Source organism: Oryctolagus cuniculus, chromosome 3, assembly GCF_051225735.1.
Source record: "Oryctolagus cuniculus isolate XC-2025 breed Fujian yellow rabbit chromosome 3, ASM5122573v1, whole genome shotgun sequence".
Taxonomy (NCBI): domain Eukaryota; kingdom Metazoa; phylum Chordata; class Mammalia; order Lagomorpha; family Leporidae; genus Oryctolagus; species Oryctolagus cuniculus.
Window position 1 is genome coordinate 44,819,222 of NC_142869.1, and position 12,375 is coordinate 44,831,596.

The following is a 12,375-nucleotide window of genomic DNA, read 5'->3' on the forward strand; positions in this document are numbered from 1 at the left end:
ATAGAAGCATCATCATACTAAAACTTACGACATAAAAATGGGAAAGAAACAGTGTCACGAAACTTGTTGACCAGGCTTACAAATTAGGTGGATTTTAAGGACTCTTCAGCTCTCCTGAGATGGTGGGAAAACATCATCCCTTCTATGTTGCACGTTTTGCCATTGGCTCCTACCAGTGTGGATCCTTACATGGTTCTGCTCAGGCTAATGTGTGTACCTGTTGACGCAGACATACTAATTCCTGGTTGAAAGCTTGGAATTTTATTCACAGGGTTGGGCTGAGACTTTGAACACGAGGCTCAGAAAGTATGAATTTCATGCCCAAGATCATATAATAAGTAGTCAGTCAGATGTAAAGTGGATTTTTCTAATCTGCAGACCATGCTTCAGCTTGCAGTTTAGTTATAGAAAAGCATTTGGGAATAAACTTTGGTTCCCATAATCTAAAATTATATTGAAAGCAATTTCTATTTCTCTGTAAGCTCTCCTGACTTGATATTTTTTTTTTCTTTCCCCACTGTCTTGGAAATGACATCTAGAAGGCAAACTTTATAGAGACTTCAATGTTTTTATGATAAAGCACCCACTCATTTGCAGTATTACAGGATGTTACCAATACTTCTTCCTATTCAATGTACTATTTGTTTCATCCCCTTTCAGTTTAAAATAGAAACATGCATTCAAATATTTCTAATAAGAAGACATGGCAGTGTCTAAGCGTCTATAGATCTAAGATTCACATTATGCCAAAACATTGATAATGTGTTGCCTTGTGATAGGGCAGGTGCTTACATTTAGGGGAATCATTATATCCTTTTGCTGTTTAACAGTTTGGGTTACAATTTACTTAACTATCCCTAAAAATCTGTTTTCTCTCTGTTTTAGAATGCTACAGAATTCTTTAAAAATGAGATGAATTTTTCTCCTTTCAGTAACCACCATTATTTTGAACAAGTACCTTTGTGATGAACTTACTGTCTATCATGTGCTTAGCAAACTGACCTTTATATGATCTTTGTGCTCTTATTATTGTAGCTGTTGGCATCGAATTTTATATGGAAAATGTGAAAAGGGAATCTAAAAGAGGAATTTTTATTGAGGCACATACAGCTTCTGCAGCTGTTGTTACAAGGGTGTCATCGAATACCAACATTGACAAAAAGCCCATGGGGTCTATTTTCTAATTCAGTCTCAAAGGAAATTTACAATACAGAATGTCTATGGCAGTTGAGCTTGGCTAAGATTTAGACGACCCACTTCCCTTATCTAATGAATTCAGGCCCTGCAAACTTTGCAAAAGCTTTAAACTGACAGAGTACCAGGAGAGTTGGTGTGAAATTGAAAGACAGCTGGCATGGACAGAAAGCCTCCTGAGTTTAGCCCAAGAAGCTGCAAACTTGCACAGCTGCGAGACTGTCAAAATGAAGAGTCCAGTTTAAAGACAGTCATAATATTGTTTTTAGATGGAGAACTTAATGCCTGAAGCCTTGACTCTACAGAGATCTTCATTTTAAATAAAGAAAGCACACAACGTTTTATATTTATCTCCATTTTGCTAAGATAAAAGAAGTGAGAACGTTCCCATTTTCATCAACTTTGGTTTAAAGAGATCCAATTAAGTTTGAAGAGTATTTAAAACTTTTTAAAATAATCAAATTTTATTTCTGGAAATAAAACCAATTTGATGTAAAATTTCTTTTTCAAACTATATCTTTCTCAAGCTTTCTTGAGAAGACTTAAGGATAATTTAACACCTTGTTTTATTAGTGATGAGAAACTGCCAGGATTTTTTTGGACAAGAGCATGCCCAACAAATTATTAGATAGAGAAACAAAGCTTGTTAGGATTGATGTTTTCAGGCAATAAATGGTATCACCAATTATAATTTTTATGTCCCTCTTTAATTTTTTTGGTGTTACTTTTTTTTTTTTTTTAAATCTACTTGAAAGGCAGAGTGATGAGGAGAGGGGAAAGATACGGAGAGAGATGAGAAAGCTAGAGCCAGAGAAAAATCTTTCATCTGCTAGGTATTGTATTCTCAAATACCTTCAAAAACCAAAGCCGAACCAGACTGAAGTCAGGATCCAGGAAGTCTACACTGGTCTCCCGCCTGGGTGGTGGGGATCCAAGAATGTGAGATATATCCACTACTTTCCCAGGTGCATCAGGAAGAAGCTGGATTGGCAGTGGTGGACCAGGACTTGAACAGGCACTCTGATATGGGATGTGGATAGCCAAACTAGCTTCACCATAACACCTACCCTGACAACTCTCTTTTAAGCAAAGCAAAATCCAATTCAAATGGCATTTTTGGAACAGGTGGAGTTTTATTGATGGGAAAATACCTATTAAAAATATGGTTTGCTGAACAGTAATTACAAGGCTTTTCATATTGATTAGAACTTAAAATTTTGGGCACTTTTTCAGAATTTCCTAACCATGACCTTCCATATTGCCAACAAACAAAGCCATTTTTAGACCATTTAAATTGTATCATGGATTGGCTACTGTATTTGATAAATGGCATTAACTGCATGCTGATATAAAGTGAAATCCCATTGAACAGAATGATATGCGTAAAATGGAATATAAATGCAAAACTGAGAAACAAGGAATTAAAGTAATTTAAGATGTTACAATGGCAGTATGTTTGAAATGAAGAAAAATAAGTGTGCATAATTAAATCTTTTATTTTATTCTAGGGGTTGTAGATCTTATCAGACTATTACATTTTTTAAAGATTTATTTATGTATTTGAAAAGCAGAGTTATAGAGAAGAAGAGAAGCAGAGAGACAGAGAGAGAAAGAGGTCTTCCATTCATTGGTTCACTCCCCAAATGGCTACAACGGTCAGAGCTGGGCCAGTTTGGAGCCAGGAGCCAGGAGCATCTTCTGGATCTCCCATGTGGGTGCAGTGGCCCAAGCCCTTGGGCAATTTTCATCTGCTTTCTCAAGCACATTAGCAGGGAGCTGGATCAGAAGTGGAGCAGCAGGGACATGAACTGGTGCCCACATGGGATGCCAACATTGCAGGTGGTACCTTTACTGCTACGTCACAGCACCAGCCCCCAGATTATTAAATTTTTAAAAAGTCCCATTAAATCTTACTATGCTTAATGAGACTAAATTATAAACTATATTTAATTAATTTTAATTTACATCTAACTACTTGTCAGTACCTTCATTTAAAACAATTTTATTTTTCCTAATTTTATGAAGTTTTTGCTGTAATATAAAATGTCAAGTAAACCAATACATAAAAACAAAATCATTTGTAGACGGTGGACTCCTGCACATCAGTGAAGACTCAGGCCAAGAGCACATAATGCTTTCTGTGCATTGCCTGCCTGAACCAATCTCTTCTTTGTTTCTTTGAAGTACACTGAAATTTTGTGTATGTGCCTTCTTCCCTGTGAGGTAATGTGCCCCTCGGCTTCATGAACCAGGTCTCATTCTTCTCTTCAGCACTGGTTGATCCAGTAATTCAATGATGTCACCAAGGATTCTGGTTCTTTCCATGTTTTGCTCTGCCCTCCACTCTGTTGACCTCATTGTAAGTGTGATTCTTCTTGGAGTGATAGGATCATCACCCATTGCCTGTAGCATGAAAGCTGCATTTATTCTCACTGAAGCCCTCTGGCACAAAAGGGGAGAGTGCTTTCCTCCACTCAAACAGTGCTACTTCTCTTGGCCTGCTATAGTTGTTTAAACCACTAACTGTCACTAGCAGAATTCAAAGTGCTAACTGGCTGAGGTTAGGGTTCCTTAACCAATCTTGGGCAAAACAGACTAGATACTGTAATTGTTTATAATAATCAATGTTCTCCTTTGGAGAGGGAATTTGTTTCTCAAACTGTTATGAGATTTTAGTGGGGAGTTGGTAAAATAGAGGTCATTCAGTCACCTTGATGTCACGACACAGGTTTTTAGTGGATGGCATTTCTTAAGCTTATTTGACGAGGAGCTCTTTGTTCGTAGGACAAATAGTTTAGAAAACACTGATCCATAAGATCTCAAATTCCTTACAGCATGATCAGCTTTTAGGCTGTGACCCCTGGCTCTAGCTACTAGTTCTGTAGTCATGTCAAAGTTATGTTTTGCCATAAAAAATTTATTGCCTTTCCCGTGTGTCTCCATGTTTCTTAGTATTTCAAGGTCTTTATTATTTGTGTTCTCAGTTATCAAGTTTTCCCCAATCTGATTGCCTTCTCATCCTTCAAAGTTCAGATCAAGCTCCCATCTCCTCTGCAGTTTTCTCCCCTCTAGATTATTTCACATCTTACACATAATTCTTTTATTGCCTCTCCACATAACATTTTCATTATTTATAGCCAGATGTCTCAATTTGAGTGATTTGAAGGGAATGTCTATGTCCCATTCATCTTTGTGGCCTCAGAATTTGGCAGAAAATTGGTGTTAACTGCCTGTTCAATTGATTTGTTCACTTACTATATTTTTGAAAATGTAAGATCAATACTACATTTCCATAATTTTTTATGCTCAGAAGTACTAAATGTTTCAGTGGCTAATGGCCAAATCTTTATCTTACAGCTTTAATAGTAGTCCCTGAATCAATCTCGCAAGCTGAGCTGTAAAATTCTTCAAATTTATTTTTCTGATTCATGTTGTTTAACTTCAAAGTTTAAAATATTAACATTACATGTGGGTATTATTTTCAAATGATTAGCTAACAAACAGGCAGGATAGAGAATGAATTTTTATGAGGAATGTCTGCATTCTTAGAGTATACAAATATAAGTTTCCTTAGATAAAAAAATTTTCTAAGGAACAACTTAATATATTCATGCTAACTTGTAAATATAGAAGAACGTAAAGCTAACTTTTTTTTTTAGTGTGTCAAAAGCTTAAAATTACTTAGGTTAATTGCTGATGTAGTAAACATTTTTAAAATGTCACTAGGTTTTTAACATGAAAATTTTTTTTGCAAGCTAACCAATTTTAATGGGATCAATGACTGTACAATAAACTTTTATGTATGTTCACAAAGAAACACCTTGTAACCCTTCTGGGAATTATAGAAAGGAAGCAGTGGGGAACAGATCTTTGTGGAGATTCTCCAGCTGGAAATGGAGATCAGTATTTTTCTCTTAATTTCAACCCCACCAGCTTCCCTCTTCTTTCTCTCCTCAGTGATCGCATTGATTTCTTCCACTGGTTCCCAATTCCAGCTTTCTGCTCATATATTCCCTGGAAGGCAGCTGGTGATGCCTCAAGTAGTTGGGTCCCTGCCTTCTATGTGGGAGATCTGGACTGAATTCCCAGCTCCTAACTTCACCCTTACCTAGTGCCTGTTGTGGAGTGAATCGATGAAGGAAACTGTTTCTCTTTCTTTTTCTCTCTTCCACACTCTTTCATCTCTCTGCTTCTCAATAAAATAAGTAAATAAAAATATATTTTAAAAAATTGCCTGTTCCTTCTTGCTACCCAGCTTGCTGGAGATAGTCAGCCGTCTTTCAGGTTGCTTTATTACTTGAGTGTGCCATATTTTTCCTGTAAGTTCTCTTTCAGCTTATGTTCAGCAGGGTCAGTTTCTGTTGGTTATCAACAAAAAAGCCCCACTAACATGGTAGGGATTTATTTTCATCCATAGTTTCAAAATACATTTTGGTTATCTTTATACTCTTTTTACTTTGGATTTTACAATTTCTCATATAGGAAAAATGTCATGAATTAACTAAATGCAATTCTTTTCATTAGTTGCCAAATGAAGTCAGTTTTTAAAAGCTAAGTCTTGTCATGTTGAATCACTTTTCTTTAGCCTTCTCCACCTACAACAAACACAAGCTGCCTGTTAAGATGTGCTTCAGCCTTCTCTTTGCCAACCATGTAAATATTTTTGAAAAGGGAGTTTCATTCCTCATTGTTGAGATAATTTTTTCACAGTTTAGAGATGCTTTTGTAAGAATCAGATTTCCAGAAGTAGGTATCTATTTCTTGTGTTTCAGAAGAGCAACACAATAAAAGAAATATGCTTGCCTGATACATGCTCATTCTCTGAGAGATTTGCAATATTTCCTTACTGGTTTCTTCTAGAAAAACTTGTATCTGAAGAAAACATGAAGCTTCATTTTATTTCAGAGGTATAGACAAAGGTTTAAAACCCAAGAACAAAGAAAAAGAAGTACAATTTTCTATCTCCTACAACTTTCACAGTGTATTGCAAGGGCTTGAACTCTATCACAGTGAAAGATAAATGAACATTATTTAGATGAAGGTTAAAAGGTAGAAATGCTATTCTGAGTGAAATGTCTATAATAATTGAACCTTTGAGCCATGGGGGCAAGTCAGTACTTCACTGGGTACTCTCCAAAAGTCTTTTTGTAGGTTTTAAAATACGAATACCTTTAGAATGTCAAACTCTGTGCTTCTTCAAAGGAAAGAAAACCCTTCTAGAATATTAAATGGGCTTATAAAAGGAAGATTTTGGGCTAAAGGGAGATCAAATATTTTCTTTTATCAAAAGTCTGCAAGTGAAAAGATCATGGAATAGCTGCTTAAGATTACAAAAGAACTGTGATAGCTTTAGTTAATGATAGTGCACAGCCAATTTTGTCTTCTACCTTTGTGTTTGATTTATAAGAGGTCTCAGCATTGGTTTTCTATTGTACTTCTTTTTTTAGTAATTATAGAACTTAATTATTGTGGGTTTGAAAATTGTAGAGGTTTTTCCTGAGGTCTATCTAATTTTGTGAGGTAAGATAATCCATCAATGTTAAAAGGAGACAAACAAAACTTGCAAGATGATTTTTTTCCTTCTTGGGAAATGTTGAAAGAATAGGGAGAGGTCTGGGGGAAAATTTTTAGATAGAATGTATTAGTTCTCTGGAACTGCTATAACAAAACACTGCAATGAATGTCTTAAAAAAGACATTTTGTATCTCACAGTTCTGTAAGCTGCAGTTCTGAAGAGGTGTAGGCAGGGTTGGCTTCTTCTGAGAGCCCTGATGGGAGGATTATTCCAGCCCATCCCCGTGGCTTTTACATAGCCAAATTTTTCCCTTGTCTTCCCATCGGATTCTCCTGGTGTGTGTGACTGTCTCCAAATTTCTCCTTTTCATTAGGACATCAACCATATTGGATCAGAGCCATCCTGTTGACTTCATTTTAACTTGATTATTTCTGTAAAGACCCTGTCACCAAGTAAAGTCAGATTCTCCAATACTGGGGGTTGTGATTTCGACATTTGAATTTGGGGGCAACATGATTTAATCTATAACAAAGGGCAGATGGATGCTTGAAGGAAAGAACACATATACGATTTTAACTAGAGCAGAAAAGAAGGTGGTTTGGTTCTGCCTGCAAATTTTTATGAATACTGGCATTATGGGGCTTGTGGCTGAAATTTTTTTGTGTGTGGACCTTTAGAAAATGTGGGCCTATTTAAAATTAGGAAATTCCTCTCATCTGATGTCTGTAGCTGCTGCATTTACAGTAGGAAATGGACAGTGACTGACTAAGGAACGCTGAATTCACTGCAACGGCTGCTGGAAGAACAGGATGTTGACCCTGCCCCCACTCCTACTCCACTGCTCTGTGGCTGATAGTTCCCAGGTGATTGTGCACTGCTCCAGGGACACTGCTTTTGGTTTTATTTCAATCGCACAGGTCACCTGCTACAGTTCTAGCCAGCTAGAATCTTGACTAGATCACTGGCTTAATTTGTAGCCCTTAGGTTATTTGCATAATAAATAGTCCTTTTAAAAATTATTACATGGGGCCCACTTATTTTTAGGGTTATTTTTTAAATTATTTTTTAAATGTATTTATTTTTTGAAAGAATTACAAAGAGGGAGAAGCAGAGACAGAGAGAGAAAGAGAGAGAGAATTCTTCCAACAGCTATTTCACTCCACAAATTGCCCTAATGGCCAGGGCTGAGCCAGATCGAAGCCAGGATCCAGGAGCTTCATCTGGGTCTCCTATGTGGGTGCATGGGCCCAGGCACTTGGGTCGGGTCATCCTTTGTTGCTTTCCCCGGCGTGTTAGCAGGGAGCAGCTGCGATTGGAACTGTTGTCCATAGGGGATGCTAGTGCTGTAGGTGGCAGCTTTACACAGTGCCAGCCCCTTTAGGGTCGTTTTAATGCCCACAATTTCTGAGTATGTGCTGCATGCTAGACACGGTGGTAATAATGAACCGCATTGAAACACTGGATCTGTCTTTCAAGAAGCTCAGTTTACTGGGTGAGACAAATGCAAACACAGACAATCGTAGTAAAGTGTGATAAGGGATTTTTTTTTTTTTTTTTTTTTTTTAGAAAGACATGTACTGGAGTCCAAAGAGCAGAGTCCCCCATAAAGCCTTAATTGACAAGTTCTAAATTATGAATTCTTGTTTGAAGTGGGAGGAGCTTAAATGAGGGAAAGGCTTTCAAATGGTGAGATCAGAGTAGTCAAGGTCTAAAAACATGAAGACAAGCATGCTGCAGGAGGACAAGGACAGCAAGGCTGGGTACAGGAGCACACCACAGAAAGTGCAAGTCCGAGGGATTAGTCATGAAGAGCTCCCTATGTGCTGTCAGGTTTAGAGACGGAACACTTGAGTCACTACCCAGACTCTGCTTCTTAGTGGTGTAACCTTTGCTAAGCCACTGAAAGTCACCTGGTAATTAGTATTTTTTTTGTCACATATCTGCCTTTCCTCAGGTTGCTGCTCCTGACGTGAATGTATTTTTTTGCTCCTCTTTTTCAGTTGTCAGTCTTTTGCCTGATCTTTACCTAAGACATGATGCTCCCCAAAACACCATCACTGAGAGCTCAGGCCCGATTAGGCTGGCCTCTTCCTCTGGAGAACCATCTGATAGAGCATGAGCAGCAGTGGGGCAAGATTATGTTATTGATCGTTGTATTCTCAGTTGACTACAGCAATGCCTTGCTCATAGAAAGCATTTGATAAATGAATGTTGAAGTGAACTGACTGGGAGACCATGGGCACAGAAGGGACATCAGCACATGCACTTCCTTGAAAGGTTAGCACATCGTAGACGTGACATTGGGTCTGCCCTGAAGAGCTTCCAAGCATGGCTCTCCTTGTCACTTGAACAAGAACTTCAGAAGAGGTTTGCAGGGAAGCTGCACTGACCTGCAGGGACTGAAGAAACATTTCCAAAGCACAGAGTTAGGAAAGAGAGTGGAGGGCTACTCTACAGAGAGACGAGGGGGTAGCACTGCAGCTTGAAAAAGTAAGATAGAGTGTTTGTTCTGGAGTTTGCATTGGCTTTGCTTTGCTCTGCACACTTCTCTTGCTCCCCTAAACCTCATCTTGTCTTAGCCAAACCTAGGTCTACTGCATGCAGAAGGAACCATTTTTTGCAAAGGACCAGTTTTGACTATCATTCTTCTTCCAGAATAGTATTTACTCAAAGCATGGCCAGGGAAAAGATGTCAAGGGGCAACTTTATGTTTAGAGTATGATTTTTTAAATTAACCTGTATTTCATTACTGTATTCCTCCTCCCACCCTTTTCTTTTCCTGTAATTAAGCTCATAGTTTCCAGGTACCCATTATCTCAGGGGAGGGATGTGACAGGGCAAGTTGTGGAAATTACTGGGGAGTCTTTCTTGATGTCGTTTCAAAGAAACTAAGCTTTCCAGTGGGGGAGAAGATTCTCAGAATAAGCAAATTTTCTGAAGAGGTCTTATGTTTGCTTGAAGCACAGTGCTTCCCAGAGTGGAAAAAAATTCTGATGGAACTGGGGACAGAGAGCAAAGGAAAACAGGGATCGTACGGGGACTGAGATATAGGACCTTCACTCTGTCCTCCTGCCATGAGGCTAGGGAAGGGGAGTCAGCTAAGCAGGGATGCGGGTTCTGTGGTGGATAGGGCCAAAGGTAGCCAGCACAGAACTGAGTGTCCACACATGGCACAGAGGAGCAGAGGGATGCTACCCTGGATACTGTGTAGGCAAGGACAATCAGCAGCACAGTGACACCTCTCTGCACTAACAACTGAGAAAGTAGTGGATAGCTTCCGATACTTGGAATGGCCTCATAACCGGGTGACACAAGTTATGGAGAAGAGATACAAAGACAATATGAGATGAAATTTCCTCTTTTCTATGGCAGTCTCACAGAATAAAGGGTCCCACTGTCAAAAACTACATTTCATTATTAAAAAAAAAAGATCTATAACCCACCTCAGTGTCTCATGTTCTCCTGGAGAAGGTTGAAATTCCAGCGATGATGGACTTGAGCTGGCTCACATGGGCTCAGGAGAACTGACTGTTCAGTTTGCAGGTATTTTGTTAGCTGGTTGTAAAACATGACATTTATAAAAAATTAAGTATCAATTTATCATTTAGTACATTATAATAAAAGTAAACTAATAAACACTCCAAACAAATTTCTGTTTATTTCTCTACATTTAACTGCAATCTATACAGTTCACATGTCTATTGTGTATGATCAGTATGATGAAATCTTATTAAATGGTGTTTTACTACACATCTTCCCAAGTTTGTTTTCATTGATGTCACAGAAGTGACTTGAATTTGTCATGGCTGAAGTATTTACACTATGGAATTGGCAAATGCCACAAGAACTTTCTTTTTTTCTTCTTTTCCTTCTCTTCCTTGTCTTTCCTCTTTTCCTCCTCCACTCCCCTTCTTTCTCACTTTGAAGAGATTTTTTTTCAAACATTTTGTAGCATACCAATGAGCACAAGGAAAGAATAACAATAAAAAAGAGAACGATAAAGTATTGAGAGGTTGACAACAAGAAGAGAATAGGTTCAAGGAAATGATTGAGTCCAAAGACCCCAGCTTTCAGCCTGTGAATATCTTCTCCACATGATAGTGAGAGGATTTTGTGAAGGCAGAACTGCTGAATGGGACCATTGACATCCACCTACCTTCTCAAGTATTTATTTCAGACAATCCACAACATTAGAAACACATTTACTATGCAGATCAATTAAACAAGAATGATTTAATAGACTGTGAGGAAAGTCAGAGAACCCAGAAATGCATCCTGTGTCCAATGAGCATGTGTGCTTGTGGTCCTGTCCCCATGTCACCTTTCTGGTCTGAAGTTTTGCTGCCTCCTTAGCTTCCTTTCTTGTCTTGCCTTTTGTGCTGTGTCTCAATAGTTTCTTGCTGGGAGTTCACTATTGCTGCTACAAATTCTTACACTTTTGCTTTTGTGTTCTTCTCTTTCTTTGTTGTACTAGTTTTCTTGTTTCTGGTTGTTCTTTGACCATTCTCTGTACATATTCATCTAATACTCTCTACATTGGCACTCCATCTGTATTTACCATCTGTTGTCTTTACATACTTTGGATCCCTGCTCATAGGACTGTGTCCTTAGGTCTACTTCTTGGAGCTTCATTGTTCTCTTTTGAAAAATGGAAAGATTAGCTTCCTTCACAGACTTTTTGAAAGATTTCAATTATGTGATATATATAAAATACTTGGCACCCTCAGTGATCAGTAAATTCTTGGCATCCCCAATGATCAGTAGATGGTTCCTACTGTTCTAATAATATTAGTACAGACTGAATTTGTTACCTTTTTAGCATCTGCACTGAACATTTGGTTATAAACTCAAATGCATGTACTCATAGAGCCTACGCAGAGTACAATGTAGGAAACAGGCTAGGTTAGAAGTAGCAGACGTGTTATTAAATGGAAAAGTTTATAACACATCTGACTAATTATTATCATGTGGAAATATAAGTTCAAAACTGCCAGTTCTTTAAATTTGGATGAAAGAGTGAATATTGGTATTTTTATAAGCAGTTTAGTGATGTAAAACGAAGTGATATTCAATATTGGAAAACAGCATTTCAAAGAAAACAGGTCTTTTGGCTGTGTTTGACCTGTTGTCCACCAGTTTGAAACCTCTGCAGGAAATATCGAACTGTTTTTGAGTAGTTGGTTCCTTATTTACCATCAGGAAATCCTGTCTTTCACACATGATGTAGAGGATTTTCTAGTAAGAATGTATTTGGAAGAAATTCCTTTTTTCTTTGTATCATTGCCCCCAATAAATAATTAAAATCAGCTATGATGTGGTGGGGACCACACATAGAATATTAAGGGTAACACATGAACCTAACTGCTGCAAATGAATAACATAATCACAGTGAAGAAAGGAAAGATTAAAATTACCTAAGGAACTACCTAATTGACTTTGGCATATACTCTGACATCTGACAGAAGGAATTGTGTATAAATAATATAACACTATTGGTACATTTATTTCTCAGAAGATATGGAGGTCAGCAATTCTGAAACTATTTTATGTAAATACTAGGAGTGAACAAGTAAATAAATCATAGATAATGACAGTCAAATTTCTAATTGCCAGAGAAAGAAATTTCAAGTAGGGAAAGGGGGAAAACTTGAATGAACACTGGGTGT

At 37.8% G+C, this 12,375-nt stretch overlaps 1 protein-coding gene across 1 annotated transcript in view; it reads right to left on the reverse strand.

Annotated features, from left to right (window-relative positions):
• SLC39A10 (solute carrier family 39 member 10) overlaps positions 1-12,375 on the reverse strand; it is a 264,604-nt gene that overhangs the window by 220,816 nt on the left and 31,413 nt on the right. The window contains exon 2 of the mRNA XM_008258853.5: positions 10,153-10,264. The gene's annotated coding sequence lies outside the window, so the exon portion shown is untranslated. The remainder of the gene's footprint in view (positions 1-10,152; positions 10,265-12,375) is intronic.